This window comes from Bombus bifarius, unplaced genomic scaffold (assembly GCF_011952205.1).
Source record: "Bombus bifarius isolate JDL3187 unplaced genomic scaffold, Bbif_JDL3187 scf7180000007978, whole genome shotgun sequence".
Taxonomy (NCBI): Eukaryota; Metazoa; Arthropoda; class Insecta; order Hymenoptera; family Apidae; genus Bombus; species Bombus bifarius.
This window is the reverse complement of record NW_022884363.1, coordinates 1,433,547-1,451,294: the sequence shown is the minus strand read 5'-3', so window position 1 is coordinate 1,451,294 and position 17,748 is coordinate 1,433,547. Positions and strand designations below refer to the sequence as shown.

The window sequence follows — 17,748 nt, the reverse complement described above, 5'->3', positions numbered from 1 at the left end:
TTGGTTCGGCAACAAGAACCGGAAACAATTTAGTAAATCGTGCGTTAAAAATCCCAAGAAATACATTTGAAGAGGGAGAACCATCGCTGACCGAGCTTTCTAATAGCGAGCGCGATTTTCTGGGAGTTACGAGCCCGAAGAAAAAAACGGGAACGGAAGAGAAACTGGGAAAAAATGGAAAAAGAGTAACGGAACGGCTAGGGGGTGGGCAGGGGGCTGAGTGCAATAATTCCGAAAAAACGCGAACGAACGCGAAAATAATATTGGAAAATTTATTTTCCGCGCTCGCAGCTGACTCCCGCTGTTTGTTTATCTCTCGCTCTACACGCACCCACGTATGTACGTAGATAGATACGGATTATACAGGGTGGATCGTAATTCGTGGTATAAGTGGGACGAGCGAGGTTCTACGGATCAAAAAGGATGAGATTATAAAACAAGTTTTTGCTACAGAAAGTTTAATTTTCCAGAAAAATAACTTCGAATATTATTATAATTGAATATGAGGGCATACTTTTGCTAAAAATCACAAATGGAAATGTTTTCGCATTTGGTGTAGTGTAAGAATTTATTTATTTTTTGTATTCATTGTATCGCGGCATTGTATCATTTAACGAAGGAAGTCTCGGATTTCATTCTCATTGATTTCAATAAATTTTGGCGTGTTAATAAGATCATATACGTATATGACAATCGCAATCGTGATTACCAGGACAGATAACCAACCACTTATGAGTTATTATAGTGGTCGCATGTTAGACATATATTGATATAAATTTCGAATTCTTTTTTTATCTATTTTATTTTTAGAATATAAATCTTTATATGATATACAGCTATTATGTCGTTTCAATTTATTTTTAAGCCATAACATTTTCCAAACACTACACATACCATGAATTATAACTCACCCTGTATATATAACGGTGTTGCATGCAGCATAGAAGAAATTTGCTGTTTAGCTCGTTCCTATGGATATTCGCTGATTACGTTCGTGTAAACGCACAGAACCAACCGCGTGACTCCCTCATACTTACTGATATTACTCTTTTAATTAATTACGCGGGGAAAAGAGTTGAAAAAAGTGGGAGGACAAGAAGGACGGTCGGAGTGGGAAAGGAACGTGAGCGGAAAAGCAAACGATCTCGTGAAAGCGTAACCGGTTAGAGTAATATAGATAAAGTTGTAAAATTCTGCGGATTGAATAACGTACCTGCATATGTAGGTTGAATTTTAGTTAATAATAAATGAATATCTTCAGAGACAAGTTTATTAGGGGCGAAAGAAAATAATTGTTTTCAATTCTTTTGAGAAAAATAATGTACACATATGTGATTACAAAATTAACTATTTATGAAGAAAGATTTTTTATGTGTAGATACTTGAAAATATTTTTTATTTACTATAATATTCATTATACCTTTTGAAATTATATTAAATTAAAGAAAAGTGAAATATATATGTCAGTATCCTTAAAACGACACATACATATTATGCGTTTAGGTATGTGAAAACATCTGAAGTCGCATACATGTTGCCTAGAAATATTTCCACTTGTTCCTTTAAAAATAAACGAGTATATTTTCATTGTGCAATAAAATATTTCACCAAATGCTGTGCTCTTAAATTCCTTTTATAACTATTTTCATATATGCACAATAAAATCATCACGTAATCATCATGTATAAAAAAGCCTATAAAGAAACGCGCGTATCTTCTCAAACAAACCGTAATCGTGCAGATTCTTCAACGAATAAGCACGAGGGTAAGCACTACGACCACATTCGAGGCTATTCTACCACGTTCAGAAACACGATGCAACAGAACAGAGATTCACTACGTTGCGAAATTCACCCTCCTGACCAGAAATTGTATTTGCCGTAGCACAACTGAGTCGACGTGCAAAACTGTTATAAATCTAGGAGGAAGAAACCACGTTGAGCTCAATAAAGGCAGAGACTGTTTAAATGGGAAACAAATTAACCCTTCCACACGAAATTCTTCGGTGTAAGTGGCGTTGTGATGCACGCGTGATCTCGGGGCCGACCCGCGCCCGCTTACCACCTCGACACGTAGAAATTTCATTCGCGAAATTAATCACGGACTCGCGCCGATGCGCGAGGAACGCGTCCATGCACGTGAACCGGAAATGGCCACCAAAATTTTCGCATGTAATTAAAAAAAGTAGCGGAGGAACGCGTCCAACGGCGTACAAGCATAATTAATGAATCGCATCGAGAAAAAGCATCCGAGATCACCGCGGTGATTTTTAGCTAAATGAACCCATTCGAAAAGGGGGAATTATTAATTAGAGCTTTATCGTCGAGCAATGCTTTATGAGAAATTTTAATTGATCAATGATTAAACCGCGCATCGGTGTTCGCGATAAATCCGCTAGTGGAAGATTCGAACAAAATCGAGATGGGAAAAATTGTGTATAGTCGTGAGGAAATTGCAAGACTTTATAATTAGGCTCAATTCTCCGGCTGAAACTTTGAATATCGGTATTGTATTGTTCATCACAATACTTCGTTATGAAATATTTCATAAATGGTAAATAAATTGCATTAGAATATGGTTGAGTTGAACTTTAACGCTCTCCGGTCCTTTATTTTCTTCGAACTCTATTTCTTTATCGTTAGGAAATTTCTTAAGCTTAGAGAAAGGATATGAGAGAATCGTTATTGACATGAAAGATTTTCTTAAAACATTGAAAGTCCTCTAATCTAGAAGGCTCTCTAATAATAAAGGAATAAGTGAAGAGAAGATAATTCCTATGCACAAATTATAACGAATGAAAGTAATAGAGGGAACTCTTACGCTCACTCATGAAGATAAAACGTTTGGCAGATGGTCTAAGACCTCTGCACTGTACAAAAGAAGATGTAAGAGGAGACTGAATGATTTCCATCGTCATTGAATCATCTTTAGAGGTCAATTCTGGGGTATAGAGAGGACAGGGGATGGGTGAACGTTCCATTTGCGTTCATTGTGGTCTTCAGTTACGTTCCATTAGCGACTCAAGTTCGTTCGTCCTATTCATGCCGCGCTCAATTGCTGATATTAACTTCATGGCATTCGTATCAAGTCATGTAACGTCTTGAATTGTTTGAATCCATACAGTGCATTGAATTTACTATGCTTCCTTGTTTCATCCTTAACTAACACAGTGAAATGAAAAACACCGTCGATTTACTAGAAGAGCGTCATAATTAAGAAACCTACAGTTTTTCAAAGTTTTACAAAACAAAAAGTAGAAAATTATTAATTACATTAACAGCTAACAACTTTTAGATTCAAGCCATATCTTGAATTGTAATATTATTACTATTACATTGACAATATCATTAGATAATCATAACATTCGTATTCAAGTACGTAAATGATGTTTTCAGCTCATATTTTCAGATTCAAAAGCGGCGATATTTTAGATACGTCAACGTTCTAGTAAATCCAACACAAAACTTTAATCTGTACTTGTAAGTTACAATTATGCATAAACTACATAACCTAACGCGTAATTTAAATGAAAATTGCTCGGACTTACCATCGTGTGTCATTTGACAGGTAAATTATAAAAACGTTTATGATATCTAGGATAATATACGGGTTTATACTGGCAAAGTTAATGGTTTATCCACAAAAATACTTTGTATTCTTGTGGAAAACTCCCCTATTTCACAGAAACAACGGCACAATCCGTTCTAGAACCACGCACCGCGAATTGCTTTTTGACTAAACCGCCCATCTTTCACGGCGAACGACGGTTCTATTTCCCTTTGTTTCCCTGTTCGGCGCAAAATCAGAGGGCCGATTTTCGAATGGCGGTGAAACCTAGCTAAATTCGAGGGAATACGTTATTAGTGGCCGGGTACGAATTGTGAACGTTCCCTTGACATTTTATACTCGCGCGAACACCAAATATTTCCAGCGAATCGCGTTGCTCCCGGGTCCGCGGTGTCACAGTCGGTTTTATCTGCTCATACCGATCAAATTGAGGAAACGGGGAACACGAATTCCCGCGTTCGAGCACGAATTTCATTCGATAGTAATCACGCGCGTTTACGCACGCTATTCCATTTTGAACACATTCGCCTTTCGCTCGAAGAAACGTTGTTACTGCGAATAAAAGAGAAAGTATCGAATTTCGAGCGAATCTAATTTACAACAAATGATCGATGATAACCGTGTTAATAAAAAGAGAAACTTGAGAATTTTCTATTTTAAACGGATAGTCTTTTTGGTAGTAAAAAGTCGTGATAAAGAATAAGGATTTTTATGTAGATTCGAATTTTTTGTTAAATTAAAAAGGTAAATATAATTTGGGTAGAGTTCCATTAAATAGATATTACTTTGTATATATGTAGATTTTTTCGTATTACTTCTATTCTCTATTCTATATTGTATATTTTATCATAATTTTTACACGTTCAAATTTCTCATAAATATATAAGCATTCAAAATATGCAATCATGACTATATTAATAGAAGCAGCTGATATCACGGGATATTGGGTTTCAAGCAAGTCTACTATAAAATATATAATATAAAATATATAGATAAAAAAGAAGAAAAGTCCAAAGTCGTGTTTTTAGAAAATCGTGATTGCATTGAAAAAGATGCAAAATATAATAATTATAAGAAACATCGTGTTATCGACATAATGAAAAATATGGCTATGAAGAGAACACGTTAAGAAATAATCATAAAAGGATACTTTAAAGAACCCGTTATTTGTAACACGTTCGACATGAACAAGTACATCGTGTGTAAATGTTTAATATTTTTATTGCACGTTGATCCTTTGAGATCAAGGAGAAACACTTGAAATATTCAAGCAGAAATTGTATTCTCGACGATGCACAGTCGGCTGCTGTGCGTGAGAGGTCGAATGATATTCTACGTAAAATTCAACTATCCGCTGCGAGAAACTTCCTCTGTCTCCTACTCAGGCGGCAAGGCAACCGAGGCGTTTTATTCTTCGAGACGTTCGTGGCTCTCGAGACCATCGACTTCGTCCCGTAATTCCGCGGGAGTGTCGCGACAAACTTGTAGAATGATATTTCCGTATGTGTAGGAAATAGGGAAACGTGAATTATAAAAACAACACCGGCCTCTCAGATACTGTGTATCGAAGTCGAATAGCATTTTCGTTTGTGTTTAATGAAATTGTTTTCTACCGATAGTATTTAATAACTGTTGAGAAATGTTGGATTGTTATACATAACTTCGTTTAAATGATACTGCTTTGTATTTAATCGAAATGTTTAATCGAAAGTCCAAAGTTCACACATTAAACTCACGAGTTGAAACAGCTCTCGTAAGAACGTTAAGTATAAAAGTATATCTCTTAAGAACATAACACTATCAGAGTATACACCTATTTTACATATCCAACTTGTATTGCCCTAATAAACTCTCAACTTTGCTTATTAACCACGTTAAACAATTTAAGTGCAACAAATTTCCTTATCTTCAAACTATGGCATTGCTATATTACACAGTCTTTTTACGAGTGAAACTTGCATTTCTCCAATAACATCAGCGCGTTAACCGTTTCGCGACCACGAACGAGTTATCTCGCGACGCAATACTGTTCGTAGGACGCGGCAAAATATCGTTCGTACGACGCCACGGACGAGATATCTCGTAAGCCTGTTTTTCTGTAATTACAACTCTCGTCCCTAATAAACAAGCACCGAGATATTTCGTCCATGGCCATCCTACGAACAACATTGTACCTCGAGATACGATGGTTGCGAAGCGGTCAATTTATGAAACAACTTAAGTAGACATACTTATAACCTATTTCCTATTTCAGCCTATTTTTCTTCGAAGAAAAGAGTCTCGTATCCGCCAATTTCTTGAATCAACGAATTAATAATTAAGACTGAAAAGTCATTTTACACCGCGTTACCGTGCAAGGTCGAGCCTGTTCGTGCGTCGCTTCGTCAAACTAGAACCGGATGGCATAAATCATCGGGAAGGTCACGAGAAAAATAACAGGCAAGGTTCTCGCAACGAAACTCAGGCTGAAACGAAGCGGGGCAATCGATACCGCGCACCCTTCGAGAAAAAGAACATGGAATTAATAGAGGGCGGAGAGCGTGTCGAGGAATAGAAAGTCGAGCGGAAAAACGCGGTTGGATAAAGGTAAACAGGTTCGTATTAGCGAGTTTCGTACAGACCATGGAAGGCGAGCTCTTTCGAGCTCGGGCGCATCTGACATTGACGAATGAAGCAGGAAGAGGTATCCCTGTCGCCCTTTTGTGTCGCGACCTGCTCCGTCCCTGTCGCATTTTCTATCCACCGCAAAATTAACTACAGTCCGTGGCAACGGCACTCGGATAATATTTATTGACTTTCGCGTTCGAAAAGAGGCCGTATTTTTCGCGGCCCTATCATCGCGCTCGATTTATATGTTGCGCACGGATGTGTAGCTCCGGAGAAATCGCGGACCGGGTCCATAAATCAATCCACCGGCTCGCCATTCCGATGAAAACGCGAGGGGGTTAATTAACCCTCCGAGAACAGAAATGTCGAAAACGTCGATCCAACGGGAATATTGGGAAGTGACATTAGGTTTTGCAAGGTATCTTCTAAACTTGTTTGTTTTAATTAGTTTCTTTTAGTCTTTTGTATCTCACTGGCGCAGTTGCAGTGGCAATGATAGGGCAGAAATTGTTCCCTGTGTTGTTTTTACCGATAGAAAATGGAAAAGGAAAGAACGTTATTGTGTAAATAAGTTTAAATGTTTCTTTTCGGAATAAAACCTTTGATTCTAGAAAGTTTCAGTGTAGAAGTACACTGAAAGTTGTTGGTGATTGTATCCTGAGAATTTTCAAAGTTATTATAGTTATTTTCCTCTATGCTGAAAAAGATATATTTTATACAGATAAATGTAACAGCAAATATAATATTGTTTATATATAAATTACGTTGTTGTTTAGTTCACGTATGTATATACCATAGTGCGCTATTGAAGGCTAAATCAATTACTTTTGGTTAACAGGAACCGATGTTTTCCTTTCTTTTGATCTTCTTGAACCAGCTTTCTCACGAAATGTGCTTAGCGTCCTTAACACTGTTATAGTAAGTGAAACTAACAACTTCCCCGAATTCAATTCAATTTAGTATAACTCTTGCAACAGCTACATATAATATACAAGTAACTTATTCTGCACGAAAGAATTTTTCTTCTCCAACACTGAAGCGAAATGTCTATTTATTACTTGATAAACGAACGTCTCGCGGTTCTATTTCGCCCGCTATCGCGACGTGACAACGAATCGCTGGCGCGCCGCCGCTACATTTTAATTCACGGTACATTTACAGAAACAAAAGTCGGGAAAAAATAAATAGAGGCAAATTAGTGAGCTCGATTAAACTACCAAGGCGGTGGTTCGGAAAAGGACGGGGCCAGATAGGTCGTGACATTGACGAATGAAGCAGAGAAAGGTATCCCTTACCCCCTTTTCTAAACGTTCAGAGCCACTACGTTCCTCCCCATTCCCTTTCTCTCTCTCTCTCTCTCTCTCTCTCTCTCTTTCTCTCTGTATCTTCTATTCCCTCTTGTTCGTTCTTTCGTTCGAAACTAGGAAGGGCTCTCTCCTTCTCTCTGTCCCGCCATTATGCTACATAATTTACTGGTGGCGCGATGGCGGTGGTTACGCCAGCGTCGGCAGCGGCAGACCACCGCCACCCCTACCCCTTCGAGTTAACCGCCTAGCCTGGTGGTTATAGGGGAACGAGGGTGCTGAAGGACCCTTTGATCCTGCGATCCCCACGAACTGCCGCCGCTTGTGTTTGTATTGCCGTAAAAAGTGGGCCACCGGAAAAAGGCCCCTCCGCCAACCCCCGAACACCCTAATCCCTAGTTGAACGCTTCTAATCGCTCCGGACGAACCTGACGCCTCGTTTCTGCACGACTTCTCCTCGCGGTTCCTCTGATAGCTTTACGAGGGTTGATTTAAAGTCACACCAAAAGGTGTCTTCCCTCTTTTCTCTCTTCCTTTTCTTTTTTATTTTATGCGATTGAGACTTAATTCTTCTTTGAAGAGTAACCGAAAGATTCGTAATAAAAATGATCCTTGTCTTTGTTCGCACTTTTTCCCAGCAAAAAGAAAGAGTAGCCCAGTTTCTTTGATTTTTGTTTAATACGTTTTAGTCTATTCAGTGACAAGATATTCATCGTATTACGCAATCACTGTAAATGAATCTGTATTATATAAAGGAATTGTATTCAATTCACGAAGTTGTTGAGCTTAATTCTTATTGCGGAAGATATATCAAGATGCACATCATTTTTCATAATACTTGTTGAAGTAATTACTTCAAGAAAAACTTTACATCTTTTCTTTTGTATATCCGCGACCTGGAGACCGCTGTTACGAAGAGAATAGAATTTAGTGAAACAAAAAATTCTAAATAGGAAGAAGTCCATATTATTGTGCCCTTGAGTATAAATTTTGTTTTGGATTACAAGGTCTAAAAACAAAGGAGCTATAAGTAGATTTCTATTGCTGTTTCTTGTAGCCTTTAGCTATAGCTACACACCAAGGTTAACTTTTTGGTCATGTCCTTTGCTATAAATATATGAACGTGCTTCCTATCATAGCTTCTTCTATTGTATCGTAACACTGTAAGAGCGAGGATCTGGATCAGCATACGCTATACACTAATACTTATACCTATCAGTTAACCTCAACAATGCTGATTTCAACATGTTGTGAATTTTGAAATTTTCTAACTATACGCTAGAATTATTACCAAAAGGATCGAAAGACTCGATGGAGTTCATTCCCGTAGGAATTGTTCGAGTTTTTGGATTCTTCGTGTTCGTAATGTTCCTATTCGCTTATAATTAAGGATATGTCTGAAATAAAATTTCTTTAAACAAAATGTGAATTATACTAAATGATTTCGATAAGTTTTTACACTTAACCGCGTCTGATCTGATAATTACGATGACTCTTGAAGAACAAATAACAATTTTATAACAGTCAGATTCTTTTTTAGAAAACTTTCCAATTGTATAATTAAGACCGTAATCCAAGAAAATGATAAAAGAGTATGAAATCAAAAATTGTATAGATTTTCTCCTTGAAACATTCCATTAAAACTAGCGATACTTTTGAATATACGTCATAGCTCTTCCAACTTTCTCCTTCATTAAAACATGGGAAAAAAGTAGAAATATCGCAAAAGTTCCGGAAGAATATATTTTCAAAGCTGAAGTTTCCCTCTTTTTCTTAACAAAGGAAGATTTAATTATAAGTTTTCTAACGTAGGAATTTGTCATATCGGTAGTTGCAAGGTAGGAACGTTCGTTTCGAGCTCACGATGAAATTTATATCTCTCGTGCGCTGCGTGTTTCTCTGATAAGAATAATACCAAACCGCTCTAATATTACACCATAAAAAAGTGGCAAACACTGTTAACGTTCAAGCTTCTACTGGCTGAGTACATGCATTCCAAACGTTTATCGTGTCGAAACGAATCGCTAATTCGCGGTCGCGTAAAGGCTTTCCAACCATCTTTCCAAGCGTAAGTGGCGAGATATCAAAGCCTGGATCGATTCGTGTGTAAACTGAATTACACGCTATTTTCGTGAAATTGGAAAGATCTGCCTGGCTGTTTGAAAGTGTCGCAAGCCACGCAGAACTTTGCAGTTTGTATTTCACGAATGTGTCACGAACAACGGTAATGAGGAAATAATTGCGTTCGTTCGCCTCGTCCGACAACTTACGCGGAAACACATCAGCGTTCGCCGCTTTTAACTGAAAGCGTGAACGGTGTTGATTAAAATCACCGGGACTTTAATGCCTCCTCTCGATATTGCCGAGTTTTAGTTAAATACCGGATTCTACGAAAAAGTAACGCTTTTCTTTACTGCTCGATAGTGTTTTATGTAATCGAATAGAATTCTGTAACTAGTGAATTATTAAATTGAAAAGGATACTTCTTATTGTTCGCTGATTAAGTAACTGTTTAATGAAAACTGACAGAAAATGTGTGATACATGAAATGTTCGAGTAAGAGGATGAATAAATTTTGTAGAGGAAATGATATTCAGAATATATCATACGGAATATGTCTTGTAGATAAAGAACATTGTAATATCGATAAAATGTCACAGAGTCTTAATTTAACATCGTATTATATTTAAAACTTAATAGACATTTTAATTAAAATTGTGGATAGAATAATCTGATAGAGAAACGGATGAAATATTAAAGAAAAGAAAGATTATCTTTCTATGCATCTACAACAAACACTCTAGAAAATATCATAATTTCAAAACCTACAAATAATCAAGTTATATGTATACACTATCACGACCAACAATCGAACAAAAGTTATGAATAGAAAAATTTATTTAAAAAATAGTCCTGTTTAGTAGGTAACCTATTATGCAGCATTTTCTTATGAAAGTTAACGAAACCACGGAAGGTAGACCAGAAAGGAAGTAGACCGCAAAGAGTTAGAAGACAAAAAAACACAAGCCGCAAGAAAAACAGCAAGATTATATCCCTTTATATAAATCAGAAAAAACTTGTCATCTAGTTCCTTCATTAAATTCCCTCGTTAAAGTTCCTCGTTAAATTTTAACATTAACAAACATTATATCGATCCAAAAATCCAATCAACCAGAGTGTTTCTTCGAAATATGCAACATGAAAATACTCTCTTAGCCACATCGTTGATGGAAATCAGGAACTTCCGTACCACGAAGCCATAATCGTTCCGTTCGAACTAACGGCGGAAAGTTGCCCTGACCCCCAGCAGACGGAGCGATCGAACAACGAAAATACCGTGTACACACAGCCGTATGGAAACGCAAGTGAGATATCCGATTGGTCCCAGGGACGGTCCGCACGAAGTTTCCTCGCGATTCGACGCGCACCACCCTGATACTTTATCGCGTAACAAATGGTAGTTCGATCGTACGTAAACATTTCAGCTTCCCATGCCGCAGAATGAATGGCGTTATGGACTATCGAAACCACAGCTGCGCTCCCTCTCGCCATGAGCGAGATATGGAATTAATAGAGCCGCGTTTCGCGGGCCCGTTCGTTCGGCTTCCTGCGGTTTCCTCGTAAACGTATAAATACAACTAAACGCATTATGAGATACCTCGCAACTAATTATCGTAGCCAGTGATGAATCGCGTTACGAGCGACCCGGTGTAGTCACGGATACATCGTTGGCCCCAGTGGCGACGATTATCGCGAAACTCCGTTTCCCGTTTCCATAACTTTCCGTATCGATGGCCCGCTCGTGCTTTCGCTCGTGCTCTCATGCTCATATTCATGAGGAGGGGATACGATCGAAATACACTCGGAGAATTGGACGACAGGCCCGAACGATGTAACTAGCTCGACATAAAGCGAGAGGATACGCGCATTACACGTTGCATGGGTGCAGCTTGTACCTCGGTTCGTGACAGGAATTTTGCTATGTTCGCTTTGATGCTGTACGCTGGTTAGGTATCTCGAAAGAATGAGCTGCATATAACGTAATGGAAAGGATATCTCCTTGGCAAGCGTGTCGCCGGAGTAGGAACGAAGATTTCGAATTTCAAGTGGGACAGCTGTTACGCGTGCGAGAAGTTGGAGAATGTAATTGTAATTCGGGTAGTTTGCGAGTTGGAAATTCCCGTAATGAAAGCGGAGAAAGTTTAGTCAGGTCTGTTTCGAAAATTGATTTAACCCCGTTGATTATTCTGATTGATTCAGAGAGCGGAATCGTCTGAAACGATCGACGGTGAAATTTCTCACAATTTAATTTTTTATTCGAAGGAAAATTCTGCTGGAATTTATGGTGGAGATTTTGTACGATGATTAAATTTGCGACACGAAAGAAACGGCGACTCGTTAGACAGTCGATAGAGGCTAGCTCGGGATCGAATATTTATACATCGCGTTTAAGAACGTTGACCGTGCCGGCGACCTTTCTTCCCTTCTTTTATTCATATTCTTCATTAGAGGCGGATAATAGAACGGCACGGCACGGCAGGTGCGAGTAGGTGCATTTACGCGCGGACGATGTGCGTGGAGGCGAAAAACGAGAGGCAACGACGTAGCGGTCTGCTCGATCGAACGTAAATAATGTCTGATCGACACGGTAACGTGGGTTACTCTCTCGTATCACGTTGTCGCTCGTCGTCGTGATCCTCTCGTTGCTCGTAGTCGACCACCACCACCACCACTCCTTTTCCTCTCTTCCCTATAATTCGCGCGTAAACGTGTCGCGAAAGAAACGAGGCTGATCGGTCGTTCGGTAAAAAACAACGTCACGTCTGCATCGTGACGCACGATGAATTAATGCTTTTCCTTTTTATGAATATATTAAGTAACTTTTACAAATGCAAATATAAATACTAACACATTTCAGATCGACATATTTTACCATTTTCGTGGAAGCTAACATTTCTTCGTCATTATTTCTATTGTATCTTTATACATATTTTAAAAATGTTCCGTATAACACATACAATATGGATATGAAAATTTTCTACGGTAAATATTTAAATGAAACTTCGTGAAGCAGCGTATATTAGTTCTACGACGATGTTAGTTATGGGCGGTTTATTTTTTACTCCATCTCAAACTCAACAGCTATAATACGGTTTACAAACTTTATTTTACAATTCATTCGTCCAGTAAAACGATTCTATTCAGACCATTCAGATGTTGGTTGAGTTCTCAGTCATTCGTAAGAGATATTGCTTAAATCGGTTAAATATGTATACAATACTGTTATCAATATTCAGCTGAATACTGTCTAATGTAATCAAAGAAGAGAAACAAACACAAAGGCAATGAAAATTAATATTCCTTTGGTACAATAATTTTGTCCCGTTAGATTGCTTGGAACGTCACAGCAAGGGGAAGATAAGAGATGAAACGACGTAAGGAGAAAGGTGCAAATTCGAATTCGCGCGATAAAGTGCCTTTGTATAATAAATTTACAAGAAAATTTACAGAAAGCTCGTTAAACATTCAGGTTGATCTACTTTTCACCGTAGCTTCACCCCCATTCCATTTCAGGGACTGCAATTACCCGTTCTTTGAACGTATTAATTACCAACGCGTATCTCTAGCCAGAAGAGAGAGAGAGAGAGAGAGAGAGAGAAAGACCGTAATCTGGAAAGGAATCATAAATTTAACGAAAGATCCTCTCTCGACGAGAGTTAAATATTAACTGGAAGTCTGGAATTCGAGCAAACTTGGAATCATTTTACCTCGGCCAAACTCTGTTTTCCATATTTCCCCCGTTATTTCCTCTTTTCCGGCTCGCTTGCCTGCCACTTTCGCCGTTTCCCGTAAAAGCTGCGACCGCTTAAGGTTCGAAAAGCGTCCAGGAAACTATCGGCTTTCGTACTATAAAGTATTATGCAAAAAGCGACGCGACTCCGGAGAGGAGTTGCGCACGTATGTGCAAAGGCGTTCTCTTCTGGAGCCGGGAGAGTAGAGAAAAGGGCTGGCTCGGCTTGGAAGAGCCGTCCAAGGAGAAAGAGAAGCACATAGGGACAGAGAGGAGTAGAAAAAGAAAGAGAGGGAGAGAGAGGGGAGGAGAGAAAGGGAAACGATGGACTTTTGGCGGTGAGTGGTCCTTAAAAAGAGGCACGAGACTCGTGCGGTGCGCGATGGCCACTTGCCGCGGATGAAACGTCAGAAGCCGAAACTACACAGAAAACTGGGGTGAAGCGGTGTTGGTAAAGCGGACTCGCGCACGCGTGCGCGAGCGCACGATGCACTCGTAACCACAGCGACGATAATGCCACTCCGCGAATGCATCCAAAGGGAACTGACGAAGCGTCAGAATTTCAAAAGCCGCTTCTGGACTGCAAATGCATTGCGGGAAGCCGTGTTCCCATTTCTTTATCCCCTTTTTTTCTCCCTTTCTATCTCTTTTTCTCCCTCGTAACATTCCTAAACTGCGAGTCTTCCTTCTTCTGTTTCTCCCACTCTCGTTCTCTTTTTTCCCCTTTCTCGTTCTCTTTCCATCTTCCTTTGCCTTTTTATTTTGTTCGTACTCATCAAAGCTGCAAACACACGGGTGCATATTGTTTGATGTTCGCGGACGCGCGGAAAAAGTGAAACGGAATGGTTTCTCGTTAATGGACGGAATTGGGTAGTTTCTATCTTTTGTTCGTATCGAAATATCACGGCAAGCGTGTCAGGGATTTGAGGATTTGACGAGGGAACGATCGTCAAGGCGGTGAACCGTGGTGTTGTTCTTGAAAAAACGGTTTCTTTGCTCAACGCTGCACCGTGTTTATTCCCCTTTGATACGAGCGCACTTCAAACTTCCCTTAGGGTCTGATACCTCGTACCCTTTCAGCGCTTTCCTTCCTCTTGTTCGAAAGAGAGAAGAAGGACGGCTCGTAAACGTTTTAAGATCTCGACTTGACGTTTCACGAGGGTGTAGAGCTTATGTTGGAGCGTATGTAAAACTGTTTGAAAGTATATCGAATCCTTGAGACCTCAACAATTAAAAAAGGAACAAAGTTATACACGAAGCTTGTAAGATTGAAAAGCGCAAAGAACGAGTATTTATGATTTAATTTCTACGGAAATTTGTAAATCGATTCTTTCATCCTTTAAGAATTAATACGTTAAACGAATGAACTAGCACATAAAACTGTTCGATCAAAGCGTATAAAGAACGAATATTAACCCTCTAATTACTACGCATATCTATAAATCGACTCCTTCGAACTTGAACAATTAATACTCCGAACAGTTCGAATTATAATACACTCAAAACTTAGCGTTTAGATGAACGTCACGATCTAGCAATATCTCCGTTTATACCCGAAATGCAGATGTTATCGCGACAATACCGTTTCTCCGTTTCGAAGCGTCGCTTACGGTAGCATGCCAGTGACACGATAAAATTAATTCCCGCCCACAAATCGGCGCGTATCCTACGGCAACCGCAGAAACCAGGGGCTTCTCGAGGACATACGTTTGTACGAATGTTACGCGCACACGTGTCTACCGCAAGAAGAAGATCCATTTTCTCCCCTCTAACCGACCTTCGAATCGAATTCCTCGGGGTTGATCCGCATTTACATATGTAGCTGCTATCTATCTGTGTGTCTGTGAATATATATGTGTGTAGCGTAGTCTGAAAATTAGTAACATCGAGCGTCATCAGCCACGGAAGGTTGGAAGGTGATGGTGCACGCTTCATCTGCAGGAGAGAGCTCGGCTATCAACCGTTTCGCTTAAGCAACCCGCCATCCACCTAACCCGCCATGCTTCAATTAATATCGACCCACCCCCAAAAGCACCTCCGTAGCCACCTTAACGGTAATCTTCTTCCTTCTACGCCCGTGTCTAGGTCCTGTATCCAATCAGCGGCCACGCTCGCAATCTTATCGTGATGCAGCGTCTAGTTTGCCAACCATAACATAACCGTTAAACGAGCTGACGACAGTCGAATTAAGAGAGTGGATCGCGAACCGTATTAAATAAAATTAAGACTCTCACTAGCTATCTACCTTCTCCCAATGAGAAACTCCCGACTCCGATATTGCGATATTGCGGGGATTTTATGGAACTTTCAGAGCCGCTTTACGACACCGTGGGGAATGCTTAGAGGGGAGTTTCTAGCTGCCGCGTGTCACACCAAAGATTCAGAGCGTGTGGGGATGAAAATGAAATCATTGAAATAGATTCTGAGTCTCTTGAGCAATAATTTGTCGATGACTATCGAATATTAGGAAATTGGCAAGTGATAGTTTGAGATTATGGATCTTTGTAATTTTATAATACTATAAGATTAAGAATAGGACAGTCGGATTATTTGCGGTTCGTAGAATTTATTTCTGGAAAGTTTTATTTGTTTTACCACGAAATTTGCCACTATCAAGCTTAAGGGTGGTAGAAAAAGAAACACGCACGAAATGAAACTAATTATATTCTGGGAAAATGTTTGGTAATTTTGGCAATTTTATATTAAGCGATGTTTATATTTCGTACCCTTTATCGATCGTATATGGGAGAACATTTATTAATCTGTGAATATTAAAAATTTGTAATTTGCAACTTGGACAATTTCATTGATAATATTAATTCAATTTCAAGTACAAGAGAATTCTGGTTTCGGAGAATTTCATTGCAAAGATTTCCACTAGCAAAGAAAGTATTGATTACTCAGAATTAATAGAAGATCTCGCGTAGATATTTTTGGAAAATAAACATAATATATTTCTATGATTTTTAATATTTATTTTCGTTTATTGAGTAAGGGGATTTGGTAATTCTAACTGTTGACTATTTCGACAACCAGTTTGATTGCAGCTTTACTTACGCTTCGTCACGTATCGGGGTAGAGCGTTTGTTTGGTTTCGCACAGGCGTGTTTCGAGTAATCGAGCGTTCTGTTTAATGGTATTCGGATATTGGATTCCTCCAACCATAGCCGAACCCTACCCAGAACTTGTTGCACTCAGCGCTACTCAAAATTACCTACTCTTCTCTATCTTTCTGGAAGCATCGTTCGAAAATTCTCCGATCCACCAGTTCCGTACGGAGATCCGTAAAGTATGTTACGTTCTACGGCTAATCTTCCTCTCCATTGCCGATTGAGTAGAATGTCCCTTATCCTTTCCAACGACATGTTATCACCGAATGATTCGAACAAGAAGGTTCCAGGTAACCGTACCGTTTCGTTTTATCTCGTCGTGCGTAGTCGCAAATTCCTGAGAATCGAGAGCCAGAGAACAGTAACTTTTTATGAACAAGAAAAATCTTGAAGCGAGAACTGAGGATACAGAGGATCGAGGAGGATGTAAGAGGAGGATGGGGAACGTTTTGTGCGGTGCATGGAGAAGGGATCGTTTAAAGAAGCCCAGCGTATATAGGGAGACGGGTGGTTGGATCGAAACGGGGGAGTGCAACAATGGTGGGAAAATGTGCCGAGCATATTTCTCATATCTTATCGCAATAGCCGCTCCTGCCGGAGCAGAATTCTCCCTTTCGAGATGACGCGAACGCGCGTTCCTTGAACTACTTGTCTGAATAGTAACTTATGCATACTACTTCTATCGGCGGAACGATAATGACACAGTGGCTATGTCGATACGGTGGCGTTCCACCGCACCCCTGAAAAACGTCCCAACTTGGTCGAACAAATTGAATCTCGTTCCCTATTCAACGAACAGTGAACTCGAACGACTCGTGAAGAGAACCGTGTAACGTTCAACTTAACCGAATGTCCTCGGCGACGATGTCGTGTGAGGTTTAGAAAATTGTTTTTAAATATTTGATCGAAAGAAGAGGGTACATTCCGTTTGAATATTCACGACCTTGTTTTATTTTGTTACCAGCTTAAATATCTGTGACATTGATGAAAGTTTTTGGCATAAGGTTTTGAATATAGGTAAGCGAATTTCCCGAATTGAGAGATACGAGGATAGAAGCAAGGGAAATGACAGTTATTTTATTCATATATCTTAACTTCCAAGTTTAACTACTTTTATGACGCACTGGTATACCGTTGATTATCTGTATAGCAAGTAATTGAAACAACGATCTTCAGTTTTAATATTGGCTTGCAGTCACTATGCTATCTTTCGAAAGTTTCCAAGTATTCACTCCTCAACTCACCGATTATTAGAGAAACACTTTACGTAGTTACGAGCTGAGCTCTTTAGAAAAACCTTATTAAATTATTTAATATGTGTCACCCTATAAATAATTTTCTTTCCTTCATACGTACAATGGATAAACCT

At 39.3% G+C, this 17,748-nt stretch overlaps 1 protein-coding gene across 2 annotated transcripts in view; it reads left to right on the top strand.

Annotated features, from left to right (window-relative positions):
* The window catches only part of LOC117204331 (discoidin domain-containing receptor 2-like), a 140,525-nt gene that overhangs the window by 30,686 nt on the left and 92,091 nt on the right, over positions 1 to 17,748 (top strand). The window lies entirely within an intron of this gene.